The following is a 14,446-nucleotide window of genomic DNA, read 5'->3' as shown; positions in this document are numbered from 1 at the left end:
ACTGTATTTATTCTCCACATCTAGATGAATAATATGATGCTGCATTTGTCAAATGTGTATATGTATATATTTAATAAAAATTTTAATTTTTAAAAAATTGGTATATTGTTATCAGTGGATAATTTTATTTTCTAAGTGGTCATAAAAAAGATTTCAAGGTATTTTATGTTTTGAGTCACCATATAGAATCATACTGTTATTAGTTTTAAGTCTTCTGATTGCTTTTCTTAGATTAGTGGGTATATATGCATCATCCGCAATTAATGATAGTTTTGTCTCTTTTACAGTGGTTATAATTCTTAAATTAGTTTCCTGACTTGTAAGCAATGTAATTCTGGTGCTAATAGAGCCACATTAATATTATGCCCTGTGTACTTAGTATAATAATTGGCACATGAATAAGTATGTAGAGGACCAGCGAGCGAGCGAGAGAGAGAAAGTACAGGGGTTAAAGGACTTGCCTTACATGTGGCTGGCCCCAGTTCTGACCCTGGTAATACATACGGTCCTCCAAACATTATCAAGAATATCAACTCTGAGCATAGGAGTAAGCCATGAGCACCATTGGATATAGTCCCAAGCAAAAAATAAACAAAAGTACCTAGGGAATATTGGGTGAAATACTTAGCTGTCAAAGAACTATTGATTCTAATTGACAAATTAAAACAGGTGTGCATAAAAGTAGTATAAAACAGGAACTTGTACATGACATGAAAACAAATAAAACACTGACACTTCAGTGGAATGAAAGATCACGAGCATACTCAGTGAAAGCAATGGTGTGTGTGGCAGAGGTGGCACTGAATCCAAGATAGAGAGTAGACCATACTTGAAGAGGCAGAATCTGGAGAGCCTCTTTCCAGAAGATGCAGCCGAATTTGGGAAGTCAGAATGAGAATAAGGCAGCGACGTGAGTTGATCCTTTCAGCCACTGTGACGGTTTTAAATACAGTGAGGAGAGATTTGAGGTTACACGGTCATTTGGGTCAGGCCTTAGGGAGCCCGAAATGGCAGGCTACACTCTTGGATCAATAGTTTCCAAGGCTATTCACATCCTGAGACATAGAAAACTTGACAGTATTTTTTGAGACTTACTGGGAGAACACAGCAACTGCTTCCTATAAGGAGTAATGACTAGAAATGGGGGTGATTGGGGTGGGATTATGCTTCAAGCCCAAATAGATTATCTCCCTAGCAGTGAAATCTTCAGCAATCCCTCCCAGCTATGTACTTGGTAGAAGATTCAGGTTTTGTCAAGGCCATTGGGTAAAGGCAGATTTCCTCTCAGGATTCAGTGTAGTGGTGTTTGAGATTTTTGCTAAACAAACCACTTCCTCACTTCTCCATATACATGTGCATGCTTTCTTTCACAAACTACCCTTGTTTCTAGGGCCCAGTTCAGCCACCAAGACTTGCATTCATTTGCTTTCCTCCTCACCCTCCTCCCCACCCCCCAAATCATGAAGTGTAAGAAGAGATAAAATCTACCTATTTCCCAACTTCTTTAATTTCCTATCCAGACAGTAGTTACTAAATACATATTCTAGATTTCTCAGATATATATCACTGGATCTTTTGCATCCTTCTTGCTTTTGATTTTATGACCCTTTTCCAGGCTAATTTTATCTCAGAATTAGCACAGCTGGGTTTGGATATGAAATTCTTACAGGGTTACTTTGGTCTTCCAATAAGTTAACTTATCTTTGATCATTCTTTATAATGCGGTCATTAAATTGTTACACTCGAAATCTGGAAGCAATATGACAGACTACCCGAAAAAAGTCGTTTCTCTTGATTAGAGAAACAAGTTTAAAATACAATGTATTTTGTATGACAACCCAGGCATAAACAACTTTCTAACTATGTGTCTCACAGTGATTCACTTAAAAAATAAATTAAAATATAGCATACCATAATGTGACAGTTTTACATCTTCATTGGCCATTGCAAAGATGGTGCTTCTCAGAACTCTCTCTCTCCCCGCCTTTCCCTTTCTTTCACCTTCTACCCCCCATTTATATAGCTAAATGATTTTTTATTTTGTTTTTAGGACTCCCAAGCATCGCTCAAGGAAACCCCAATCAATTAAACTATTGAAGAGTATAAAAATGGGTTTTCACACAATATGATAGAGTTTTATTAAAAACCTTTCAGACCTTAACCCTGGCCCATCACTCTCTTTTCACAGAACAGTTTCACTTGGAGATTTTGGTAATAACTGGGGGTATACTTTGAATGCTTATATGTGGTTTGGACAATCTGATATTTGATGATAATCATGGTTTACTGTTAATTTCATCTGCATGGAATCAGAGGATTATGTTTTTCATTCCAATTCTCATACCAAAATATTCGCAAATGAACTAATTTAATGTCTGACACTTGTTTCAAGAGAAGTAGAATGAAACTGGATTAGCCAGAATTGATAGTTGCTGAGACTGAATGACTAATTATGCTTTTCTGATTACTTGTCTGTGTTTATAATTTGTGGTAGTACATGAAAATGCCAGGATTATAATTCATATTTATTTGGTGGATGTCTTGCAGTACTCTCCAAGAGACTGTTGAATGCTCTGCTGCCTGAGCTGTTGTGCCCCTTTCGCTCTTTGCTTCTTTTTTTTTTTTTTGATTATTAAATCTCGGTTCAGTCTTTTTGTAGCTACTGTCCTCGTGCCTGCCTCTGGTGAATTCTCTCTCTCCTCCATCTCCCAATCATGATTTACTACTAACTTCTAATATGTTCTGAGCAGGAAGCCAAGAAACTGTGATCTTTTTTTCCTAGACATGATTTCCTTGTGGGCCTGAGGGACTTTTTTAGAGTATTAAGCATGTTAGCTTGGGGATGATAATTTGGAGGCATGGGAAAATTGCTACTGACTAACCCACAGCTTCTAGCTATTGTCTGGGTAACCAGGACCTACAGTCATTTAAGACTTTATGGAGAGGGTGTCGTTATTTTTTGAATGTAGTGATAATATATTGGAAATATATGTATTTTATTAATAGCTCATTGAAAAATTTTGTGTTCCATTAGTGTAATTTAAGGGTTATTTACATTTAATCCTTTGATGTACATATAAGAATTTATTTTGGGAGAGGCTGGAGGTTGGGCCACACCCAGTGGTGCTTTTCCTGACTGCACAGAAGTGACCTCTGGCAGTGCCCAGGGGAGACTATGTGTGGTGGCAAGAATTGTAAACAGGGTTGGTAGAATGCAACACCGTCACCAACAGCAACAATAACAATAACATGAATGCAAGGAATTGTTAGCTCAGAGCAGTTGCAAAGAACTGGACAGGTGAGAACAGTGTGCGCTGTTTTAAATATAACATTGGATGGACATAGAGTTTCCTGTCTAAAAGCTGGCATGGAAAACAATTTTGTAAAAACTAAATTGAGCCAAGTTTATCCAGGAGATGATGTTTGGGCTTAGACCGAAAATTCAAGAAGTTGTGAGGCTTCTGGATAAACTGTGAGTGGAGTAGAGGAAAAATGCATGATGACGTTTCAAAGTGTCCAAAGAACTAAGCAGTTAGATGGGGTGAGGTGGGGTGACTGGTTTTTGACTCTTAGGTTGAAGGGATAAGGGGTTAAGAAGGACTCACAGATTCATAGTTTGGGTGGCTGCCAATCCCCAGACAGGGAATCCAAGAGACTGGTTTGGAATAGAATGCATGGCAAGAATGAGGTCATTTGGGGACAAGTTAAGTTTCAAATACCTGGCAAACATCTACGAGGGAATATATGATAGGATGTAAGAACTAAAAGTATTGGTGGCTAGGGGGAAAAATCAGATGAGAGCTGATTTTGAGTGAACTGTTTTCAGGATATTATTAGAGGAAGTTGAAACAAAGTAAAGACATTCCCCAGGAGGCAGTTGAAAGTGAGACTTAGAATTCTAGACTTGGAGGCAGCCTTCATGCTTCATTGGTGCTGGGTGTACTCTGAAGACCACCTCCATGTCTTTTCTCCTTTTCCACTCCGGGTGGGAGAGTGGAGCATGGGACGCTCAAAAAGACCTTAGAACAATTTGAAATTTTCGCTTAGGGCTGGAGAGAGAGCACAGAGGTTTTGCAGATGATCCCAGTTCAATCCCCAGCACCATGTATGGTATCCTGAGCCCTGCCAGGAGTGATCCCTAAACGCAGATCCAGGAGTAAGGCCTGAACATTGCTGGGTGTGGTCCCCAAAACCCAAGCAACAATAAAAAAAAATAGTCTTTGAAAGAAGTGTTTTGAGATTCAGACTAGAGCAAAGGTGAGTTTCAGTAAGACCCAGTGCAAGTTATTAAGTCTTATTTCTTAGTTCATTAGTCGATGTTTTAGAAGTTTCTGCATAGCTGCAAATTTATTATACCCTCATTAGTATCTCTTGTGATGTAACAATTTATTACTAAAAAATGTTACAAAACACATTTTGCTCCTTAGTAAGTAGAAAAACGTAAAATCCATGTGATCTAGCAAATTCCAATGCTGAGTTTTATACTCAGAAGAACTGAAAACTGAGTGTTCAAATAAAAGCTTGCATACTGATACGGATATTGCAACAACTGTCCACAGAGGTAAACTGTCCATCAGTAGGTGCAGGAATAATCAGAATGGGGAGTATCCATACAGTGGAACTTATTTTAATCATACAAGTTTTCCTTTCTAAGCTCATATTTCTATTGAAATGTCTCTCTCTCTCTCTCTCTCTCTCTCTCTCTTTCCCTCCCTCCCTCCCTCCCTCCCCGCCCCCCCCCCTCTCTCTCTCTCTCAGGGTCTCATTTTTTGACCTACTATTGCCAGAGGATGGCCTTATGTATCTTGCTGTTTCACTTGGCTTCCGCAAACCAAGCAGGCAACAAAGCAGATCTGCCTAAAAGGCAGAAGCAATGGCCTGTGGGTTTGAAATAAGGCACCAGGTCAACCCACTCTTTATGGGGAGATTAGACAAGGGGGTCAGTACTAAAAGTTGGGAATGATCAGGGAGCCACTTCAGCTGGCCTCTTCTGTGAGCTTTTCTTGGGTTTTACTTATTTATGATGGATAAGCATATCTCAGCCCGTCAGAGTGTTCCTCAAGTAATCCAAAAGTCAATGTATTGACAGATTCCATGTGTTATGTGTTAAGGAAGAGAATATAATCACTGGCTTTATTGAAATAGAAAATATGGGTCATTTTCTTAAAAAATTCCTACTTCTCTACAGAAACCCTCGCTTTGAAATTGTTATTCACAGAATTTGATGGATTTATATACTGCTATGTGTATGCATGTACCTGTACCCATGTGCATTGAACAAAATGATTCAGTTTATTTGGGGACCATACCTGATGGTCCTTCAGGGCTACTCCTGGTGTAGTGCAGTTCCTAGGAGACCCCAGGTGCCAAAGGTCAAAGCTGGGGGTCCCCTTAGCAACAAAGTGTTGTTTCCTCACCCTTGGAGCTCTCTCCCCAGAACTAGCTATTTGGTTCTTGAGATTTAGAGAGGGACCATTATTTTCTAAGGTTGAAAAATGCAAATCAAAGAAGTAGATAGTGTTCTTTTTCTCTCTAATGTTTTTTTGTGAGGTCAATCAATATATTATAGAAAGAAACTATTCTGAACCCCAAGTTGATACAAATATGTGTTGCAATTAAGGGGTTTTTTTTGTTTTTTTTTTGGGGTGGTAGGGGAGAACACCGGCTCTCTATAAGTTGGGCATGCTTTTATACTTGACTATCCATGATTTTTTCCATTGCTTTCCATTATTTAGAACTAGAATGCCCTGCAAGAAGTAATATATCCTCATTAGTTGCTGTGAAAATCAGTCCCCTCCTAATATCAAAACTTGAAGAAAATTCAAGGTTGCAAAAATCCGCTGGCTATCTAATAAATATTTCTCATCATATAGTCTGCTCTCTGTCCTCAGGCAAATATTTTCCTTAACTAACTCAATCTAAATAAAATGTAGACAGTGGCTGAGCATCATTTAGATCACACCGTCTCCCTCTCACTGTGTTCTTCATGGGAATCTGTATTTGGAAGTAAAATGCTTGACCTCAGGCAATGTTTCAAACTCATTTGTCTTCTCCTTGGCTAGGGCACAGATTCCTAATCTTTTTCTGTTGTGACACACTATTTTGTGTAACCCCTTGTTCCCAAGTGCTGGATGACACATGCACACTCAGGTTTTAAAGTTAATTAAAATTAATTTCATTTTGAGAGCTCCACTTGCCTCCTGAGATAATTGGTGACATCCCATAGCATCAAAGACAGAAAGTTGGCAATTACTGATTTTGTGATAGAGCTACATGTGAAGAAATCTGTTTAATGGCATGTGTAATGGGGAGGGTAAGCTTGCTTTAATATATAGTAATTGAGTAAATAAAAAAAAAGGAAATCTGATTACCTTCCGATACTATTTTAATGATTCCTCATCCTGCTTTGGTTATGGAGATTTTTTCATTTGGAATTGATTGGAGTCACCCAGTTTTATCACTAACATGGTAGTTTCAAAGCACAGAGCTGCTAGGAACGATGACAAGGGAATTTTCTGCCTTAGATAGGAACATAGAGGAAAGAGCAACACTGCATATGAGATTCATAAAAGAAGGGAAGAAGCAAGAATGGGTATTTTAGATATTTTGGAGTTTCCACCATATCAAAACTGTGATTTCAGCTCAAGTTTAAACATTTACTTCACTCTGAAACTCTCGTTTTGACTCTCCCCAAGTTATTATTTTGTTCAGTGGCAGTATGAACAGAATTACCACGTACTAACTTTTCTAGCTAGGCCACCGCATTTTCCAAAGTACTGCAGAAGTGATTTGATTTCCATGTTATGCCAATGATTGAGAAGTTTGGTGCTTAGTAGACACATGGAGTTGTGCAAATCCTGATTCCCTGGGGACATGCAGGTCTTCTAGTGCATCTGCCCGCTGCCTCCGTAGGGTCACAGAAAGAAACATTTCCCTAGAATTCTCTGCTTTGCTTTTTTTTTTTTCCTGGGCTTTCTGTTTCTCATCTGCTATGAATAGTCTCATGGAATAGTCTCTAGTCTCATGCCCAACAGAAGCAGCTGCTTCTGTTGGGCATGAGACTAGACTAAAGGACTGCAAATACAATAGTGTCAGAAGGGCACAAAAGCATTAGGCTCAAACACTGACTTGAAATTTTAGTACAGGGCTTACTCAACACGTCCTACATTAAGACTGCACATGTCTGAATACTAGCAGAACTCAGAGAATGGATTCACATTGAGTAGTGAGAAATTTCATTGTGTCCATGTTCTTAAATATTTAAGGGTGCTCAGGAAGCAATTCTCAGCCAGCTGGCCTGTGCTTCAGTGTGAGGGCCTGAGAATTCGGTGTTACTTGAACCCTGCAGTGCTGAGGACTACCTGGCCACCCCGGTGATACGAAGAGTCCTGCAGGACACACCTGGCTATGCGCAGGGGACCATATTCGGTACCAGGGATGGAACCAGGGTTGAACGCGTGCAAGGCAAAACCGGATCCCCTGTGCTATGTCTCTCACACCCTTAAAAATATTTTAATATCAGATATTAGGTGATCCTTGCACAAAATATAGCCCGGAAATATAAAAGTTGTATCTTGCTCATTGTAAATGTATAAACTAACAACCATAAACTACAACGACATTGTTTCTGTAACATAGAATGTTTTGCTATATAAATTTAAATTCTTCATTTGAAAAATCGGAAATTAAAAAAAAAAGCATTTCATAGGGGTCAGGGAAATAATTCAGTGGTCAAGGTACATGCTTTGCATGCGCACAACCTATGCAAAATTTGGTTCCCAGCACTGCATCGCCCCTTAAGCACCACAGCATGTGGCCTTGGTGGTTTCCAGGACCACCAGACAGACCTCAAGCAGTACTGAGTGGGCCTGAACATTGAACTACCCAGTGCTGTTGACCAAGTATCACAGGAAATGGTACCGTGGTTACCTGAACACTGCTTGGAAGGCTCAAAAAAGCAAAATTTTATAAAAGATTCATCAGTTAATTGGAAAGAATATCCATGGTATTCCCTGTAGGTATACGATTTTTATGTTACATGTATTCAGTGTATAGGGATAATGAGGTGCAGAAATGCCCAGAGGTATCACATGACTATTTCCACCTTATCAGGAGATGCAATATGAAATATTTCAGGTAACTATGTCACACAGTGGGATGTATCATGGGCAGCACCACGAGAAATTAAACGTTTTTGAGAAATTGTTTCCCACTGGATGACTGTAAAAGACTTGGTGGAGTATGTGACTTAAGAACTTATAAAGGCTTGGGGGAGGAACTCCAAATCAATGATAGTGAATTTTTTGTTGAGATATTGAATGTAATCAAAGTAAAGTGAAAGTAAATTGAAATTTACCAGTTACTCATGCGGGGTGGGGGGCTGGGGAGGTGGGGGGAAGGAGGGAGGTATACCGTGATTCTTAGTGATGGAATATGTGCACTGGTGAAGGGATGGGTGTTTGAGCATTGTATAACTGAGACTTAAACTTGAAACTTTTGTAACTTTCCACATGGTGATTCAATAAAAAAAATTAAAAATTAAAAAAAAGAAGAACTTATAAAGGCTTGAATGTGTCAGAGCTAAGGGGGAAACTGGCATGGAGGGACTCTGGGTAGAGCACTGTAGCGCTGTTGTCCCGTTGTTCATTGATTTGCTTGAGTGGGCACCAGTTATGTCTCCATTGTGAGACTTGTTGTTACTGTTTTGGCATATAGAATATGCCACAGGTAGCTTGCCAGGCTCTGCCGTGTGGGCAGGATACTCTCGGTAGTTTTCCAAGCTCTCCGAGAGGGACGGAGGAATCAAACCCAGGTCGGCCACGTGTCAGGCAAACGCCCTACCCGCTATGCTATTACTCCAGTCCCTGGGTAGAGCATATAACAAAATTAAACACATGAAGGTAAAAAGCCTGGATCTGGTTCCAGAAGAGCTGTGGTCACTTTTATGACATGTACAGAAGAACAATGGAGAAATGCAGTAAGAATGATCTATTGGGGCTAGGTCAGGAAGATCTATAATTGTGTGTAGTTGGTGAGTTTCAAATTATGGGTATATTATATGTTTGAATGGTGATATTCCTTAAGCTAGTTTTCTGTATGCCAGGACAGAAGTGAGGATTCCCTTTAGAAAAGCCATTCTAATGGTCCAGCTGGAAGGTTATAAGACTCTGAAACAAAGTAAGCTCAGAAAGGACAGTCAGAACTAATAGAGCAAGAAAAGTCCTCGAGTAACTGAATAGGAGTTGATACTGAAGTGAAATAATGATGTAGAATTGTGTTTTGAGGAACAAGAGATAGTACAGTGGATAAGGCACTTGCCTTATATGCAGCCAACCTAGGTTCGATCACAGTGTTGTGAAGGAACTTAAGCTTTTTATTTTGGTTCTCAGTGATAGAAAACTGTCTTCTAAGGCATCCAAGGACCAAACATGATGGCCTCTCAGTATCTGTATTGCAAATCATGATGCCAAAAGTAGAGAGAAAGAAGGAAGTACCTGCCACAGAGGCAGAGGATAGCATGGGGTGGGGGTCGGGGGAGGGATACTGGGGACATTGGTGGAGGGATGCACACTGATGGAGGGATGGGTGTCCGATCATTGTCTCACTGAAACTCAATCATGACACTTTTGTAACTATCTTACAATATCACTGTCACTGTCATCCCGTTGCTCATCGATTTGCTCAAGCAGGCACCAGTAACGTCTCCATTGTGAGACTTGTTGTTACTGTTTTTGGCATATTGAATACGCCATGGGGAGCTTGCCAGGCTCTGCCGTGGGGGCGAGATACTCTTGGTAGCTTGCTGGGCTCTCCGAGAGGGGCGGAGGAATTGAACCTGGGTCCTCCTTTTGCAAGGCAAATGCCCTACCTGCTGTGCTATCTATCGCTCTAGCCACAATGATTCAATAAAATAAAGAAGGAAAGAAAGAAAGAAAGAAAGAAAGAAAGAAAGAAAGAAAGAAAGAAAGAAAGAAAGAAAGAAAGAAAGAAAGAAAGAAAAAGAATGGAGGGAGGGAGGGAAGGAAGGAAGGAAGGAAGGAAGGAAGGAAGGAAGGAAGGAAGGAAGGAAGGAAGGAAGGAAGGAAGGAAGGAAGGAAATGAGAAAGAAAATGAGAAAGAGAAGGAAGGAAAGAAAGAGAAAGAGAGTCTTTTGAAAGGTGGTGTTGGTGTTGATGTTGAACCTTGTTCTCAAGGATCTGGGCTGTTTCTGTCTTCCCATAAAGGTATCCTCATGGTGCTGTGATGCCTCTTTCATGGTAGCTAGAAAAGTAATGCTGTTAAAAGCATCACCTTCTCACGTAATGAAATCTAAAAGAGAGAAGCAGCTAGCTCTTTTCAGAAAACTCTTTCTATTGAGGAGATAAACCTTACAGAAGTTTCCAGCAGACCTGTGTTGAGTCCCAGTTTGTCAGAATATGATCAAGTGTCATGCTCATGAGAGAGGGCAGCAAACGATTGGTGTTGTCTGGGGCAAGGGGAGGGAATTGGGCCACACTTGTTAGGACTTACTCCTGACACTGTGCTCAGGGTACTCAAATTCACTTCAACCTATGTATGTTCAACTATGCAACATATATATGGCAATGCCTTACCTTTTGTGCTAGCTTCCCAATCCCATTTCTGGCATTTTTAACCCCTCTATGATGGTAGTCTGACCCTGCTGGTTCAGTCAGTGAACACTGCAAAAATATGATTTTCTTTCATATATTTTCTTTCATATATTTGCTTCTGTGGACTGGAGCGATAGCACAGCAGGTAGGACATTTGCACGCAGCCGACCTGGGTTCAATTTCTCCGTCCCTCTCGGAGAGTCCGGCAAGCTACAAAGAGTATCCCGCCTGCATGGCAGAGCCTGGCAAGCTACCTGTGGCATATTTAATATGCCAAAACAGTAACAAGTTTCATAATGTACATGTTATTGGTGCCCACTCGAGCAAATCGATGAACAATGGGATGACAGTGCTACAGTGCTATACTTGCTTCTGTGCCCCTTCACCTGGGACATGAATTACCAATACTGCAAAAACCCATCACATCTGTCAAAGTGAATCTTCACAGAGAGAACATGTGAATCTCCTGCTTCTTTCTAAGCTTCTTATAGTATTTTGAACCGGGCTGTCCAGACTGATTCTCAGGAAGATATCTGACATTCTCAAGGGTTTCTTATGACTTTTTTTGAGGTAGTATCAAGTCATGGGAAATTAGAACACCAAGCATAACATGCACCCAGTGTCCATAGTCCTAGGTCTTTGTTTTTCAATCCAAATGTACAAAATGAGCCAAGCAATACTTTGCCTATGGAATCCCTGGTTCTGCTAGCACCGGCACCCATGGGGGACAACTCCAAACAGAGAGCTGGGAGTAACCCCTGAATTCTGCCCCCTATAATTTTTTGAACACGTTTGTCAGCCATTAGAATGAGAGTGGCCTTGGAGTATTATTAGATATGCGACCTTGTTTGTTACTCCTGTTGGATTTGGAATGTTGGCATCTGGGCATCCAACAGGTGTTTCTAATTTTCTCAGTTAGCCTTACTTCTCAAAGCACCTGGCACCATTTTCCATTTAGGTCTATGACTAAACCAAGACTGACTGTAGCTGTCACTTAAGAGTTCTCCACCCTTTATGGCTATGCTGGTTTCCTTCACCCCAGCTGGGTGTAGGCCGCTTCTGACTAAAGCTACTGTTTTATCTACCAACATGGTAGTCTTCGGACTTACTATCACTTTGTCTCACTGCTTCCTGGTGCCAGTGTGCTCCTGAATGAGGCAGGTGAAAATAGTTTCTTGAAATTGGTGAGCTCATGAAAGAATTGAGTTTCATGTACTTCCAATAGCTAAGTTCCACACTCATCCTTAATTCCTTAATTCTGTGGACATATTTGGTCCCTCTGTTTGCAGGCTTTAATGTCATTGACATTTGCTTTACAAGATTCGAAGATCTGAGAGAGAGAGAGAGAGAGACAGAGACAGAGACAGCAGAGAGACAGAGAGACAGAGAGAGAAGAAAAGAGAAAAATGTCTGCCATAGAGACAAGCTGTGCGGGGGGTTAAGGGGGGAAATGCACTCTCGTGGAGGGCTGGATGTTGGAACATTTATGACTGAAACCCAACTATGAACAGCTCTATAGCTATGTATACCAGTGATTCAATAAAAATAAATACAATTTTTTAAAAAGGGAGTGGTAGGTCAAATAAACTGTCCCATCCTTTTTTTTTTTTTTTTTTTTTGTCTTTCATTGACCCATTGACTATGATTGTTTTCCTTCCTTTCACTCTAAGTCTGTATTTATCCTGAACATTTTGGTGTGTTTCTTGTAGGCACCAGAGAGATGGATTTTCTTTCTTGATTCATCTAACTATTCTGTGCCTTTTTATGGGGGGAGTCCATTTACATTCAGTCCATGTACATTCAGAGAGATTATTGATATAAAGGATTCTGTTGCATGTGTGCGTGAACACACTTGTACCAGTCCAGTCGTTTTTTGGGAGAATTTTTTTTTTTTATGTTTTTGTAAGTGACCTTTCTGTAATTCTTGAAGTATTGCTTTAGTTGTTGCAAATTCTGCCAGTTCTTGTTTGTCTGAAAAGGGTCTTCTTATCCAAAAAGGATAGCTTTGCAGGGTAGTACCTCTAGGCTGGAAGTTTTTTCTTCATCAAGTATTTTGAATATGTCATTACACTCTTTCTTGGCTTGTAGAATGTTATATGGAAGTTCTGTTATGATTCTTATGTTGCTTCTGTTATATTTGAGGGTTTTCTTTCTCTCTTACTGCTTTAAGTCTCTCTTTGTCTTTTGATTTTACCACTTTGGTTACTATGTGTCTTGGTGTTCTTTTGTATGAGACTGTTTTGTTTGGTATTATTTGGACCTCTTGAATATGTGCAGGGAGCCTCTCTTGAACTAACAGGAAAGTTCTCAGTTATTATTTCTTTGACCAGCTGTTCATCTCCTTTACCTTTTCTTCTACTCTGGTAGTCCTATAATTCAAAGCTTACGGCAAAGCCTGGCAAGTTACCCGTGGTGTATTTGATAATTTGCTATGCTAAAAACAGTAATAACAAGTCTCACAATGGAGACATTACTGATGCCCACTTGAGCAAATCGATGAGCAATGGGATGACAGTGATACAATGAGACAGAAGTTTTAACCTTAGAACTTGTATAGAATATTTAATCAGTCTAATAATTGAAGTGATTTACTGGCAAATGTCCAAGAGCACTTATTCTAACCAGTTCCTTTTGCCCCCCTTTTGTTCCCTTTTGGCTGATATGATAGTAGTGTCCTCTATTTTGTCACCTCAAATTAGCCTTTTATTTCAGTAGAATTCAGGCTAAATATATATTTTAGGTATGTAACCCTGGTTTGTAAAAAAAAAATTACTGTTTGTAATTATTGTGAACCTTGATTTCCTCATTGATCAAATGAGAATGATAACAGAACCCATCTCATAGGGCAGTCTTGGGTAAATGTGCTAATACAAATTAAGACACTTGGCACAATTGACATTTATTTCAGAATACTTGGCCAATTCCAAGTTTTGGGTTTTGTTTGGCTATGGATATTGAGCAACTGCAACGAAAACATTCTGTGAGCATCAATGAACTCTACAGAATCGACAGCAAAAGCATGTTGCACAGATCCTCATTGCATGAACATTGTGTCGCTACACATTCATTATGTTGGTACAGTCTATCACCAGTGTATGTACAGTTTCTCAGGCACACAATATTTTTGTTGTTTGAAACATTTACGATGAGGTCACTCTGTCAGTTCTTCAAGCTAGTTCTCTAACATATGGATGATGCTTGGATGTAGCTCAGAGCAGATGCCGCTGGTTTCCTCCACAGATCTCCTTCACGGAGCCAGTGTCTCCATCTCCCAGCTGCTGTATCGTGCTGGTTGTTTCAACTCGCTGCAGGAAATTAAACAAGGCCTCCCCAATAGCACGCATTTCTTTGGGAACCTGTTACTAAGATCACGTTAACAGCTTGGAAAGAGCTTGGTTACATGAATCATCCAGTGAGGTCAATCAAATTCAATTCATAGAATTTTAGTCTATGAATAGTCTATATAGAACTATTTGGGAAAACCTGAAAATATTTTTGAGTTTTGTGTCTTAGAGTCACATATCATTGACCATTTCTTACATATTTTGACAAGAAAAACCCTGAAGAACTCAACTTCTGTGTTCTCCTCTAATGCTGCGTCTACCTTGTTGGCCTCTTTGTTCTGATCAACCATAATCTCTGCACTTACATTTTAAAAGCTATGTTGATTTCCAATGGGAGCTATTGTTGGGCATATCACAATTCATTGGTTCCTTTTAGTCATATTAACTTAAGTTCTATGGTCAAAATTTAGGATTCATTTTCATTGGATATTGTTTAATCCCTTATTTTGTCTCTTGATGTACTGCATGAGGCTCTCTAGTATTTGTCTTTCT

The 14,446-nt window shown here is 39.8% G+C and overlaps 1 protein-coding gene across 2 annotated transcripts in view; it reads left to right on the top strand.

The window, feature by feature from the left end:
• The window catches only part of ARL15 (ADP ribosylation factor like GTPase 15), a 444,530-nt gene that overhangs the window by 191,015 nt on the left and 239,069 nt on the right, over window positions 1-14,446 (top strand). The gene's annotated exons all lie outside the window — the stretch shown is intronic.

Source organism: Sorex araneus, chromosome 1, assembly GCF_027595985.1.
Source record: "Sorex araneus isolate mSorAra2 chromosome 1, mSorAra2.pri, whole genome shotgun sequence".
Classification (NCBI taxonomy): Eukaryota; Metazoa; Chordata; class Mammalia; order Eulipotyphla; family Soricidae; genus Sorex; species Sorex araneus.
This window is presented reverse-complemented; position numbering and strand designations above follow the sequence as displayed.